At 41.4% G+C, this 15,844-nt stretch overlaps 1 protein-coding gene and 1 long non-coding RNA gene across 6 annotated transcripts in view; one reads left to right on the forward strand and one right to left on the reverse strand.

Moving 5' to 3' along the window:
• The window catches only part of LOC111868839 (agrin), a 922,237-nt gene that overhangs the window by 798,408 nt on the left and 107,985 nt on the right, over nt 1-15,844 (reverse strand). The gene's annotated exons all lie outside the window — the stretch shown is intronic.
• The window catches only part of LOC111868840, a 49,354-nt gene that overhangs the window by 33,190 nt on the left and 320 nt on the right, over nt 1-15,844 (forward strand). The window contains exons 2-3 of the long non-coding RNA XR_002843573.2: nt 1,504-1,578; nt 12,662-12,739. This is a non-coding gene — a long non-coding RNA (uncharacterized LOC111868840). The remainder of the gene's footprint in view (nt 1-1,503; nt 1,579-12,661; nt 12,740-15,844) is intronic.

Genomic DNA, 15,844 nt, shown 5'->3' on the forward strand with positions numbered 1-15,844 from the left:
TTTCATGTGCGAGGTGAGAACAAAAATACCGGCACTAACGGAATGACAATGTTACTAATATGACCATTGCTAGGCAACGGTTATGTAAGCACTGCCTGAAGCTGGAATAGCGAAACCGAAACGTTGCTATGGAATTAACACACCATTCACGCAGCAGAGGATAAGCATGCATTAACGTGAACTGTGAAATGGTGATTTCAATTCGGTTCTCCCGGCGTTATAGAAGGGAGGACACATGAGTACGCTAAGGAGAGTCATTCGTAATTCAGGAGGAGTTCAATGTGTGAGCTGTTATAATTGGCTGTAATTGTAAAGGAATGCCAATAAATCCAATCTTTTAATCCATAACTCGTTATATTCGTCACACAAACTCCGAACACGTAACATTTTGGTGTCAGAATTGGTCAGATTTCATCAACTGGACTGAATGATTGGATTTAAGACTTGTGATAATATTAAATCGTGGTAATTAAGTGTAAGCCTAACCAGGGTAACCAAAGGCAGCGTGTTAAGGATATTATCAACAGGAACCGTGGCAAGAATACTGAACCAAATTAACCGCAGTTAACCAATTCTTAAACATTTTAAACTTTCGTACATTCTAAGTCGAATTCAGAATGTCAAGGTACAAAAAAACGCACACACAAAATGTGGTCGCTGCGGTTCGGGCTGCAGATTTACAGTCTGGTTGCTTCTTCAAACAAAATGTTGCACCTTCAGGTTCTCTCACGCTCCTAAGTGCACGAAATTTCTAGCGGCAGATAAGAAGAGGAAAGAATGAGAACGGATTGCAACAGAAAACAGACGCTGGGAAACGCGCACCGGAAGAGGTCCTATGGAAGCCCAAGGAGAATTGTGGGTACACGGGCGTAGCGACAGCAGATCCTAAAATTAGTTGGAAAAGATTTGAAATAAATTGCATCATTCAGACTTCAGTCCAACGCAGTTTTATTTAACACGGTGCTAAATTTTCCGAAATAAATCCAATAGCAGTTTTAGTTGAGTACGGTCGTGAGCTTAGGAGTGCCTCCAAGCTGGAAGTAACCTGAACAATTGATATATCGGAGAAACTATACTATTATTCATTACTTACTTACTTATGGAGCTAAGCCCTTCTTGAAGAGCCGCCAAATGTGCAGCTACTCAAGACTTTCCCAGCATTTTATGGAACCCGAAGTTTCGAAACTCTACTATAGAGTTACAAATTAGTCATGACTTGTTTCCTGACAACTCAGCTGGTGGAGTGACTAAGCTACTGAGTGGGCAACTAAACGATCTTGGTTCGAGTCTCTCTTCACAGAGATCAGAACGACTCTAGGGCCACGCCGCTTCCTATTCAGTTGTTACTGGGGCTCTTTCCTTGTGGATAAAGCGGCCGGGGCGTATAGCTGGTCGTTCGCTTGCATTCAGTGCCAGGGTATTTATGACGAAGTGAGTAATTAAACACAAGGACAAGTTCATCTCATTTTATGTTTCCTAATTCTATTCTCTCTCACCGAGCAGGTTGGTGTCACCATAGCGCTAGCATCTGGGAGGCGCCGGTCAGATCTCCGTTGGACACCGGCTATCCTCACTGAGGTATTTCGTGATTGTTTCTAGTACCTCCAGGGAAATTCCGGCCAGGTAACTCAACTAGAACATGACCACTTCCTTTCACATTCCTTCCAATTCATCATTTCCATCTTCCATTTTCGCTACATATTCTGAGGTACAGAAAGGTCGCTAAATAAGACATTAGCAACTAAACTCTCACAATCAGCATTTCTCTCATCTCTTGGTCTCTTCTTTTACTTCTTTCGGTCGCCTTTCTCTGGTCAATCTCTGTATGCTTTTCATTTTCCGTTCTTATTCCGCTGCTTTTTTTTCTTTCCCTTCCATGCTTCCGTAAATTACACTTGGATGATACGAAACGTGCCATCATGTACAGGATCTGAGCTTGACAGTTCTCATTAATTGAGGGCAGGGAAGCGAGGAACTCTGCCCGAACCGAAAACTATTCTTCTCGCTGAATTGCAACTACTTGCTACCTCAATAAATAATTCGTGAGACCAGGTAATAGCAGGGGTTAAACCCCATATAACTTGAATATTTATACGCATTTAACGTAACCAAGGAATACGTGAGCTCCGTGGAGTATTTAAGGCTCCAGACAAGAGAAAGTGCCCGGACGGAGGGTGGTAGCTTCTGAAATATAGTTCGCTGAAATATCACAGCTTGCCTTGAATTGCAGTGGCTATTATAAGAATACATACTGCCTGCTTTAATAATAAAAGCTCTCTATTTCGCTCACACAATGCATTTATGTTTCATGTCATTCTCAGACAAGACACTACTTTATTCCTTAAACAGCATTAACCGGCTGGTTTTGTAATGGAGGTACTGCGTGTTTAGAGTGAAATAAGAATTGGATACTTTAATATTCACTCACTCACTCACCCATGGAGATGAGCCCTCCTTGAGAATTTGCCAACTGCGCAACTACTCAAGAACTTCCCAGCATTTTATGCAACCCGAAGGTTCATTACCGTGTTCAAAAGAGTCCTCCACTAATCCCTACCCGGAAGCAGATCAACCGAATCCATACCATCCCATCCTATCCCTCTAAGATCCATTTTAGTATTGTCCACCAAACTACGGCTTGGTCTTCCCAGCGGTCTCTTTCCTTCTGGCTTTCCCACCAATATCCTATATGCATTCCTCGTCTCCCCCATCGGTTACAGTAATACAAAATCCGGGGAAATTTTGTTGACCAACTGAGCCTCTCAACTTCTAGTAAGCAGTGCATATGACTACGCTGAATCCAGCACGAAATGTATAGAGGAATTGTATTATCCAATAAACCATTTTAAAATATAAAGTCTTCTACAAGACGTACCTACAAACGAGTCTGAAGGAGGATGCAAGCCGTTTGCTAAGATCTTCGAGCGGCCCTCCAGCGAGTGTAGCACCACACGATACTCTGTGCAGCTGAAGTCACCTGTTTTCCCACAGGTGCTATATATTTCCCAGTACCGTACCGAGAAAGATGCTTTGTTTCAGAAGTTGCCAGCGGTAGGCATTTGGAGATTAAGAAGCAAAGGGAATTCCGACCATCTGAAGGGGGAAGCACGCTGTGGAGAAGACATTCATCCCAGATAATGCGCTCAGGATAGTTTGGACATACGTAATTCAGAGATGGATATAAGGACACTAATGAGAAACAACTGAGAGACACCGTTCCCCTGTAAATACTTTGTTAACCTATTTCTGTTCCGAAAGTAGAGTAGATTTGTGAGAGTACGGTATTGTCTGTGAGTTCCCGTCTCTGTTCTCTGTCAACGTTAGAAACAACTGACAGGCTTTTACGGATATGAAGAACTTTCGTTGGGGATTATCCAAATCCGTTGCTTTTTAAAATGCTACATTGCGGTAGTATATAGTCCTGAAATTTGAGCGACATTAGAGCTATATATATTTTCAATGGTTCTTCTAACCTATTCAAGGCCGAGGCCTCTTATTCAGTTCCGATATCATTTTCACAGACTGTAGGTCTTCTTGGACGAGTGATCGGCCTGTCGAAAGACCGCTACCTACACACAGGACAGCACAAACACAGAATAAACCCATATACACACCAAACATCTATGCCTTGAATGTGATTCGAACCCAAGATCACAGTGTTCGAGCGAACGAAGACGGTTAATGCCTTAGACCGCGCGGCTACTGTGACTGGCTAGCGCCACATAATTTAGGGTCCTGAAATGATATGTCGTTATGGAGCATTGAAAAATATACAGATTTTCCGTACATTCATTTTGGAGAACATATCAACAAAATGGCAGCTTTATAAATTAGCTCTTTATTTTATATTAACCTGTGATGAACTCTCGTATTAGATCCAGGTACATGACATGTGGTACAAAGATAGTTCTTAGTCTTACCCAAAAATTCTGTACAAAATACGGTCAATGTTACATCAATTATAAACATGTTGTTGGTGCAAATCTTTGCTGTTTCACCTATGAAAGTAGTTCGGGAAATTTTAATTAGACACAATTTTTACTTCTTGTGAAAAACAATAATAATAATAATAATGTCAGGTCGGTCAGTACAGTTCGCTTGCGGACTAAAGCCATGGAGTTTGGAGTCAATGTTCTCGTATATTTTACTGCCAATAGGAACACAGTTAGCTGGCGGAATTGCTTTGAAAAAAATGGGTAATCTCTCTGATTGCCCTTATCAGTACCGTAAAATTACCGGTCCAGGAAACGTCATAATTGTGTATTAACCTCTTCCAATTATGTCAATTGGTATTAGTACGAGATTATGTGTTTGGGGTCTTCTGTCCTGAAGCTGGCGTCAGTACGTTCCGTATAAACTTTCATACCCACCTACCAGACTAACCAAAACTTTATTGCTCTTATAAACTGAAATCTCAAAACTGTCAGATGTCGTAAGGCATTTTAATCTTCCATTCTGTGTGGCCTACCTGAAGTTTTAATTAGGAAATGGAAGGCAGAAACAAAAAACAGAATTAGAACTGGTATTCAATCGCCAATAAACGAGAAAGCATTAATTAGAGCACTCCAAATTTCTCTTCAAGAGGCGAATTTCATCAGAGGTTAAAAGGAGTTCTGTACAAAACCGAACCCCATTATTTCGCTATTGAAAATATATATCTGAAGACAGAGCAGTACGGACATTACATGGTCCGCTTCACGTTTACAATTTTGTTTGAAATAGCCCGCATTCATTTCCTGCATAAGCGTAAACATCAATGCAAATTGGCAACCCACTGAAATACTATGACGGCTGTTGGACAACTACCCGTTTGGGTATCCTTATATATTGTGAGTCGTTAAATCACACGGATCTAATTTGCTTACTCGAAAAAGACAAAACTGGCGTGGAGTATTTACGAATCTTGCTTTGAATTAGTTTAGCATCAACGTAATAAGCGTGGAGGCCCATAGGGTTGTGAGACGTCGAGGCTCCCACATTTTCTAGACAATCGGCTCACAGATGGCGGCGAGGTTGTCAGCCTCACGCACTGGCCAACATTTACTCCCCAGGAAGATTCCTGTTAACTCATTTCTGTTAAAGGTTGCGTCGACCCTAGGGCTATAAGTGCGGCTGCAAGGATTAAGTCAGTTGAAAAATCTAATTACATCATCGGGAATGGAACCCGCGACCTTCTGGCTTGTAGCATAGTGTCTCAAACGACTACGCTACCTCGTCCCCTATATATAGTGGTCAAAACTGCATGAAGGAATAAAGATCACATGAATTTTGAGGAATTCTTACTGCCAATAAATTCTTAATCTTTTATCTCCTTATCTGCTACACAAAGACGTGAATTTAAACATAGAATACTATAATTTTTCCTGTACTTTTGTATGAGTATGGAACTTAGTCTCGCACGTTAAGAGAAGAATGCATATTACTCTTGTTTCAGAACAGAGTATTAAGGGGAATATTTTGATCTGTGAGGGATGAAGTAACGGGAGGCTTGAGAACACTGAGTGACGAGCTCAATAGTTTCTAATCCTCGTAAGCATAACAGACCACTGAGATCGCGGTGCAAGGGCCGAGGTCTACCCCTCATACATTCATTCATTCATTCATTCATTCATTCTTTGTACTCCTCGTCAAATAATACTAGTGACGAAACCAAGGCGGATGAAATGGACGAACATGATGCATGCATGGAAGGAAAGTGAAGAGGCCACAAAATTTTGATTGGGAAACTTGAAGTAAAGTGACCATTAGGACGATCTATGGGTAAATTCGATAATACGATACGTAATATTGAGCAGAGAAATCGTGTCTGTACGTTGTGGGAATCGTAAGAACTACATAAATCTATTGTACGAAAAGTGTGATGTGTATTTTAGTGTTAAACCAACTGGCACATACAGTTAACATTGTGCTTTAAATGATACATGATCCATATAATAGGCCTCTGGAAGCAGTGGATCTGTGGCTATTATCATATAAGATTTATTAAGGAAATTGACTATTGTACACCCTATAACTGCTTGCTTACTTCCATATATTTGCGGATTATTTGGCAAACTGTCAATAACTTAAGACCATTCGGGGTCCAATTCTAGAATTAAAAGTTAGCAGTAAAAGGAACTAGGCCGCGCCGTCTAGGGCATGAAATGTCTTCGTCTCCTCAAACACTGAGATCGTGGGTTCGAATCCCATTCCAGGCATGGATGTCTTTCTGCGTTTATTCTGTTTATGTTGTTCTGAGTATGTAGCGGTCTTGCGACAGGCTGATCCCCGAGCAAGGAGTCCTACAGACTATAAATAGAATTAAAGAAACTAAAGTAAAATGGCGTATCACGGATACCCTATGCTCTAGAATTACAGTACAGTTAAAAGGAATGGATGCGAGGGGGAGCAGTTGTGGCTTTTTGTGTTTTAACCTAGGATTGTCCTGGAGAGGCTGATAAAACCCATGAAAACTCACACACGATAGACGATCTCTAGGCCTTTTCCAACCCAGGACCGCCATAATAAGAAGCAGATTGCTAATTACTGGACAACGACGCTCCGTTAGTTGATATTTAAATACGGAACTCTGAAGACAGGCCACGTAGTAAAGTTTACTGGTTCGTAGTTGCACTGAAATATTTCATCCTAGTTCAGCATTCCTTAGTGGATTTCCCGTGATTCTGCGTCCACTATCAGAAAAGTGACCAGGCTACGAGTTTGGCAACTGAGCAGCTAAGTTTCTATTCCAGGCAGGGAGAAGAGATTTGTCTCTTCTCTACGGCGTCCACCCGGCCTCCTAATCAACAGGTTACAACGATTTTTCCCGGGACTTAAGCCGCCCGGGCTTATAGGTGACTACACGTCTCCATCTAGTGCGGGTTTTATGAATTTACAGAGCTATATGTACGTGTACTTTCACCCACACGTCGTTACAGTGCGGTGTTTAGTGAGGGGTTCAAGCCCCGTCTTTACAAAAATTAATCTTACCAAATTTATTAGCTCTATATTTACTTATGGGTTCACGACACATCCATCCGTGCAACGAGAGGCAATGGCCGTCATATCACGAGCCGCTCTGTCAGGAAATTAATGAAGCTGTGTTTCTTTCAGCAAATGTTCCATGTTTCCCTTCTGGAAAAATAGCCAGGAATATAAGATCTGTTTAAATTTGATTATTTTAGAGCGGTGACTACGAAGAATGCTGTTTTCTGGGATGTGGCGTCGTCTAGATCTTGTGTGAACCGACGTTTCGGAGGTATGTATTGCCTCAATCTTCAGGGTAGAGGAGCGAGGTATCAGCGTGAGCTAGAGGCTATATATTCCTTCGAAATGCCGGTTCACACAAGATGTACACGGCGCCACATCCCAGATGACGGCATTCTTCAATATAAGATCGGTTTATAGGTGGAAGAATATTTAAGTCGGTTGCGTGGATAATCATAACTGCAACTGGTTTAATGACTCACGCTTCTAAATCACCTTTGAATGTACCCTGAATATGCAATCCCGTGGAAATAAAGCCAGTTGTGGTCAATGAGATCTTAGGCTTACATATTGTGGTTGCCACAGTACGTTTAAAATGGAATACAGTAAATTCATGACGATTAATTAAAAATGTACTTCATTATTTCCTGATGATGAGCCATCAGAGATATTTAGGTACATAAGAAAATTATTTCTTGCCAATAAATTTCTAACCAAATCGTAGAAAGTCCGTTGTGTAGAGACTTATACAGCTGGGCTGCCCACCCGTTGGTCTCTCTCCAAAATTTTACATACAGGTCAGCATAAAGTCGGCCCTAGCCCAAAGCAGTGGTTAGTACAAGCAGCATCTGCTTTAATATTAAAATACACACACTTTATTTATACGTTTCGTACGGTTCTCATAAAACAATGACCTTTCCCTATATACTAGCAGCATTAACCGGTTAGTTTTCATAACTGAGGCATCTTGCAATTTTCCGACGTATGAAATGAGTTTACCAATATTTCAACGAACTTCAGGCCAACACAGGGGCCGCGCGGTCTATAGCATGAAATGTCTTCGCCTGCTCTAACAGTCCAATTGTGGTTTCCAATCCCAATTTGTGATTATTCAGTGTCTGCATTTTCCTGTGTGTGTAACAGCTATTCAAGGGCCGATCAGTCGTCAGGGGATTCCTGCCCGCTGTCGGTAACATTCAAATTTCAAAATTAACTGTGAACGGTAACAGGACAGAGCCTAATTGGTCAAGGCGGAAGAAGAAATGAACATCAGGTTTCAGAACATTAAACGAATCCAAACAAAAGCAAGAAGCAAAACACTGATCATTGTGTTCAGAGGGGATGGTTTCAAATATCGGCCCAAATGTAGGAGCAAATGTCTTTCATGATCTTGAACCTCTTCGGACAAATGCTTGGAGATTACCTCGAATTAAGTGACTTCTGTTCCTTCCAGTTCATTATTCACCAATGATGATGCTACAGTTCGGGTGTACACAGCCCGAGATATTGAGAGGCTCGGTAAATAAACCATAAATAAGTAAGAAGCAAGCAGCGACAAGCAGACTCCTAGGTATTTTGAAGAACATTTTGCAAAACAAATATGACAGGAAATGTTCTCTAACTCCAGCATTCTCCATCATCTTATCTAACTTTCCGTAAAGTGGTTTAAACAGTTCAGAGGAAATGTCCTGCCCTTACCCTTCCCTCAACCATTATATCTTTTTCTCCATTTCTATATCTCCATAAAGCCACTTCCCTCCACTTCACCTTGTCACAAAAATAATTGAATTAAACCATTGGAAGTTCTTTCCTATATTAGCATAAACTCCGACAAAACTTTCCTCCGCTCTCCGTCTCTTACCCCTTACTCTGCCTTGTCCTCCAATGGGATAGATGCTATAGGATGAATCAAAACGTATTTCCTAGCATGCGGATCAGTCAAGTTTGCTGTGTTTCACCATTTTAATGTCCACTTTGCACACGCTGTGTGTTGCAAGGCTCTTAAACAAATATTCCACATTATAGAACCTCCATTATAGTGTGGAGCCTCACTGATTAAAGTGCTATTAAATCTACGATAATTTATATGTACTCTCTTTGGGGATAGAGGTAATGACTCTGGTAGAGGTTAACTGACGTTTCAGAGGAACGTACTGAATCCTTCTTCAGTGCAGAAGAGTAAGCCGAGCAAACAAAGAGCAACACGCTTATACTGCGTGCTGCGTGACCGGTTTATCTTCGACCCTGAAGATGAAGGCACTAAGTTGTTCCAAAACATCGGTAAACTTCTACCACTGTACCAGCGCGCCAGTGTACCAGTGTAGTACTGTACCAGTGCAGCAGTGTACCAGCATATCAGTGCAGCAGCGTACCAGCATATCCCTCGAGATGTGTACTGAGGTATCATTGCAGCAGTGTACCAGCGTAACAGTGCAGCAGTGTACCAATGTACAAGTGCAGTAGTGTACCAGTGCAGCTGTGAATCAGTGTACAAGTGTACCAGCGTAGCAGTTTATCAGTGAATTATTGTATAGTGCAGTAGTGCGCAGACAGACGACAGATAGGTTATTTATAATTACGAGTTTTAAGGGTCAAATAAAACCGAACACAATTAAAATCCCCATCTACTGTCACGCAATTACGTGATAATACGTGTATTTTACTTGATTTTTTTTTTCTCTGTCTTAAATATTTAGATGTTTCACGTGCAAGTTCCCTCGAGATGTGTACTGAGGCACGTGTGTTATCTCATTAAAAAAATAATTTCTCCACAAATTTCAAAGAAGCCGCGTCGGTACAGCGACTGGCCACGAGCGGGCTGGACGGCCGAGGGGCGGAGCTCGAGTCCCGGTAGAGGCATCATTTTTCTCCCATCCACATCGTCGAAACCGGTTCTCGGGTTCATCCAGCCTCCTTTCCAATGGATATCGGGGATTCTTTACTCGGGGTTAAAGCGGCCAGGACGTAAAGTTGATCACTTATCTCTAACTAATACTGTGGTCAATAACAGGTCGACTCCACCGTATGTCTTCATTGCGTAGCGCTTAATTAGTTAAGCACATGGACAATTATCTTTTTTTCCACTGGTCCTTCCAGCCCATTCAGTGCCCAGGCCTCTTTATTCATTTCCGTAATTGTTTCTTCGCCGGTCACGGTAGCCGAGCGGTCTGAGGCATGTACTGTCTTCGCGCGCTTGGAAACCGGGATCGTGGGTTCGAATCCCACTCAGAGGATGGATGTTTAGTTTGTGTGTCTGCGTTTTTCTGTGTTTGTGTACAGGTGGAGTCCCTGCGACGAGCTGATAACCCGCCCAAGGAGTCCTACCGAATGTGTAAGATCTAGAAAAACCGAAGTGAACGAAGAAGTTCATGGAGGTAGGCCTAGGTCCACTGGGACTGTAGTGCCAAGGAAAAAAAACAATCTTTTCTTCAGAGACTCCTTAAACGCGTGATCAGCCCATCGCAATGCCTCTACCTATACACAGGACAACATAAACACAGAATAAACGCATACACACACCAAGCATCCATACTTTGAGCAAGAGAGGACAGTTCATGCCTTAGACAGCCCGGCTACCGTGACCGGTACAGAGACTACGTAAATTGTAATGATACTCCACAATATGAACGTCAATGAAAATCCTCTGAGCGGTTTTCGAGTTATTACATGCGGATAGACAGAACTGGGATGGGTAATGATGTATCTTTGCGGCGCTCCTTTCGAAGGCATCAAAGAATTATTAAAAACTAACAAACAATAAACAATTCCTCGTGAATTATGATAAAGCTAATCTGAGGCAGCCAGATATATTTAGAAATGTTAATACTTTAACGCAGCACCATATTTAAGTATACAAATTTGTATCAATATCCTCTTCCTTGTGTAGAGTGCAACTCCCGCATGATTGTCCCTCGAATGGGTTGCTCCTGGAATCTGGCTTTATAAAGCAATCTCTCATGATTATTACTAACACTTCCTGCTAGCCCGATAACGAACCACAGTAGCATATCAGTGTGCTGCATGTCGTTCCAGTAGGTAAATTCAGCATTAGCGGGAAATATGGCAAATGTAGCTTTAATGTAATGGGCGCCCCTTCTCCTGTGTAAACATCATAACATTCCCAGCATCATAAGGCGTGCCTGGTAGCTATCTGGCACCGCTGCACAACGTCACGACTCATCTTCCATTATTTCTTGCAACTAACTGAGTAACTAGCATAATAATCCATGTGGATCCTGTCTCTTCCTCAAGGGTTAATACTTCTTTTTATTGCTAGTGGGGTGGGACTAATGCCCTTGTACTGAGGCAACTTCTGGCCTATTGTACCAGCCCCAGATGATAGGTGAAGGTGATTGTGGAGCAATTGGTGGAATGAAGATTTGCAGGGGAAACCGAAGTACTTGGAGAAAATCTGCCCCAGCGCCACTTTGTTCACCACAAATCCCACTTGGCCAGACCCGGGATCGAACCCGGGCCGCCGCGATTGGAAGCCAGCGACTAACCGCTTGAGCTATGGCGCGGCCAAGGGTTAATAGTTACTTGGCTCTCTAAGGCATTCCACGCCTTACATGAACTCGGACGTTCATTACTGTACTCGTAACAGTACGTGATGGACTAAATTCTACCCAGAGGCTGTACCAAAGCTCAAGGGGTTAATCGCTGGCTTCCCGCCGCGGCGGACTGGGTTCAAGCCCGGGTATGGTCCTGTGGAATTTATGGTGGACAAAGTAGCACTGGGGTAGGTTTTCTCCGAGTATTTCGGTTTCCCCTGCCAATCTTAATTCCACCAATTGCTCCACAATCACCCTCACCTATCATCTGGGGCTGGTACAATAGGCCAGACGTGGCAGCAGTACCAAGTGGATTTAGTCCCACCCCACTAAGGAAAAGAAAACTAAACCCTACCCCAAATCAGATTAACCCAGTCCTGACTCTGGCACTGTTTAACCCTCGAATTTTGAGAAGAAAATAGGAGTGTGTACTAATAATGACTGGGGTCCACTTTTGGCTCTCGTTATGTTAGCTTTATGTACGGGTTCATGGATGAGCATTACAATTATTACATATTGTGACTTGCTAAAAGGATTTACACGTATCATGATCATAATACTAATTCCCATAATAGAGATAAAATTGAAGTTAATTAAGAAAATATGTATCTATTGCAGTGGAAATAATGAAGAATACTTGACAATATCTGCATTTCCCGACTTGTGTTCTCAGGAACATGTGACGCGATTTCTTTTTTGGCCACAACGGTTACCGAACTTGTTCCAATTTGGTCTAGATTTTTTAAAAAAAATATGCAATATTCGTGAGGGAGTGTAACTATACAAAAAATCCATTTTCTATTCAAGGTTATGAGGTGTACAAATTATATCAGACTTCAAGGACAAAAGTTGTCTCTAATATCAGCCAAAATGTAACTGATGGTTTTGGCATACATAATGAGCCAAATTGGTAATTCAAGAGCTAAGACTCATTTTCCTATTTTCTTTTTCTCGTATCTTCTACCATGTTTTCGTCACTTCTTCCAGTCAGAATATACATTATTCATGGCACCTATGTCTGCTAATGCAACGCCCATTTCATCGTCCTTAATGTGATATTAAAATATTTAAGACTAAATATCACGACTCTCCTCAGTCTATAATTCTTTATCTTTGTCCCATTTTGTTTTAAATATATAACGCAGATTGAGAGACCACGACCTATCTGGAGCCCCAACATACCCACGCGAGTACAGCGCTGGAAGTGGTGCTTCGTCGTTAAGGTAAGCTTTATAATCCACGTCACTGTCGCCATGAATATGCTAATGATGAATGGGTGTTTCTGCAGGAGTGAGCTCCATGATATTGATGTCTCCTTGTGTGGGACTGTATCAACAATCAGTCTTCGAGCAACAAGGCTAGAGCAGGTGCGCCCGCCCATAATGTGTAAAGTTATATAATTCTCCTCCAGTCATTACTCGCTTGTCATTCCGTGCAACTTATCCCCACGGTAACCATGGAAACGATACAATGGAACAATTGTTTGACTCCCTACACAGTGAAACTACTTACCAATTAACACTAGGCATATTGCGGGTTTATCGCTCTGCCTTTTGCGTAAATTACGACTTCTGAAGTGGTAGAATTGCTTATTTAATATATCACGGTTATGAACACTTTTCCCACACCCCGAAGTACCGTATTTACGCATGTATAGGCCGCACATTTTTCACCAAAAATTCAAGAGGAAAACTGGGGTGCGGCTTATATTCGAAATATTCGAAATATTCGAAATCACACTTCATTAAAAAAATATATATATTCATAATTAGTAATACAGGGTGTAATACTCCTGAAATAACATTCCAAGAAAATTATTTTTTCTATAATTTCTGTCTGAAAATTGTGCTGCGGCCTATACACGCACGCGGCCTATTCATGCGTAAATACGGTAAGTTATCGAAATCTTGTGGCTATATTTGAAAAACATGGACGAACAACACTATATTACAGAAAAACAAAATTCTCGTTATAACATAATTATGAATAGACTTATATGCATATTTATGCTGTTATATATACACGTATATACGTGTATTCTTGCTGATCCAAATTATGTTGCCGTATGTACAGTTTCATTTTCTACATCACATACATCAGTTTTGTATATAAGTTATTGTTAATTTTATCATAGAGCATCTTTAAATCCATTGCACCATTTTATTTGTTTCAAACTGCTATGACTCCTTAAGAATTTCGAAATAAACACCTGTTAATAGAACATTTCGCTTACTTTCGAAAGCCTGTAGAGTGTTTATGAAGTAAGCTCAGCCCTTCCGCCCGCATGCATCAAATAATTCGCAAAACGCTGGGCGATTTTTCACGAAATTTGGTACATTAAAATTCCGAGAACATATATCTAGGCTATTAAATTTTAAGTTATATCTCACGAAAGCATTCTAACAAGTTTACAAGGAGACCTATAGGCGTTTCCACTTATAAGTTGTTAAATATCTGTCGAACAGAAAAGTGTTTCCTGCCACAGCTGCAGAAACAAAAGACCCCATTTTATGCTTAATACATTTATTCCTAAGTCCTGCAGTACTTACTCACTCATGAAGCTGAGCCCTTCTGGAGGAGCCGCCAATTCTGCAGCTACTCAAGAATTTACCAGCAATTTATGGAACCCGAAGGTTCATTACCATGTTCAAAAGAGTCCTCCACTGGTATCTATCATGAGCCAGATCAATCCAAACAATGCCATCCCATCATATCTCTCTAAGATCCATTTTAATATTGTCCACCCACCTACGCCTTGGTCTTCCCAGTGGTCTCTTTCCTTCTGGCTTTCCGACCAATATCCTACACGCATTCCTCATCTCCCCCAATCGTGCTACATGCCCCGCCCACCTCATCCTCCTTGACTTCATCATTCTAATCATACTTTGAGAAGAGTACTAATTATGAAGATCCTCAATACCCTGTTCTCAAACACCCTCAGTCTATGTTCCTCCCTTAATGTCAGAGACCAAGTTTCACACCCATACAGAACCAAAGGCAAAATTATAGCTTTGTATATTCTAATTTTTATGTTTTTAGACAGCAGACGAGAAGACAAAAGTTTCTCCAGTCACGGTTTCCAGTACACATTCCCAATTAAGATGTATACTGAAGTTAGATCGCTATTGAATCACACCAGTGTCATTTTTAATGTAGTGTTCTATTACAATATGACTGTATTCTTATAATGAACATAGTAAAAAAAAGTGAAACTATCTCTGTACCAGGCCGTGAAGGCCCATAGGGTTGTGAGACTTTGAGGGTCCCACATTATCTAGACAATAGGCTCAAAGTTGGCGGTAAGGTTGCCAGCCTTACGCGCCGGCCGCGCTTTATTCCCCAGGAAAATTATTTAATTAATTCCTGGTACTCGTTTCTGTTAGAGGCTGAGTCGACTCCAGGGCCATAGTGCGGCCGGAAGGATTAGGTCAAATGAAAGTATCCAATGACCTCATCGGGACCTTCCGGCTTGGAACATAGTGCCTCAACTCCAGCCTTAATGAGCCCTAGATCTTCATGTGTAGGTCCATATAAGTTCGACTCCTCGCCAACTTGAGTACCACAACCTAACGGAGAATTTGATGTTTATTTATTTGAAGGGGGTGCAAGGACTCTGGTTTGAACTATAAGGCTGCGGATTCGAATCCAGATGAGGTTATTGGATTTTTCAATCGATTTAATCCTTCCGGCCGCATTATGGCCCTAGGTTCGACTCAACCTATAACAGAAATGAGTACCAGGAAATTTTCTGGGAGTAAAGGGCGGATGGCGCGTAAGGCTGATAAACTCACCGCCATATGTGAGCCGATTGTCAAGAAAATGTAGGTGTCTCGACGTTCCATAAAAATATTGTCCTCCATGGTCTCTTACTTTTTTATTATAAGGGAAGAAGCCAATGTAATTTTCACTGATTCATGAATAATTCTTTCTATTGTAAGAGCCTGTCGCGCTTACACTGTATTGTTTCAAAGTACTGTTTCTTGATACGCAGACTGTGATGTGTTTTGCCTTGCCTTCTCCCCTCTGATAGTTTGTTAAACTGGGAGACTTTTCTTGTTTCTATAGATTTTATTGATATAGTGTGGCGTGAAGAGTGTAATCCGTTAATGTAGCTAGGTTTCACTTAATGCTTTCTTTTTCACGAGTTAGGGAGAAGTAGGCCCTGCTTCCATGCGTTTGTTTCCTTTTCTAATTAAAGTTATTTTAATTGTTTAGAAGTATTTACTTCATAACTCGACCTGCTCTTAGTTATTTCCTCCACTGCATCACTTATGTTCTCTCCTGTGGCATTGGATGCTATGATTTTCAGAGGTCTATTAACTGTTGCT

Source organism: Cryptotermes secundus, unplaced genomic scaffold, assembly GCF_002891405.2.
Source record: "Cryptotermes secundus unplaced genomic scaffold, Csec_1.0 scaffold310, whole genome shotgun sequence".
NCBI lineage: Eukaryota > Metazoa > Arthropoda > Insecta > Blattodea > Kalotermitidae > Cryptotermes > Cryptotermes secundus.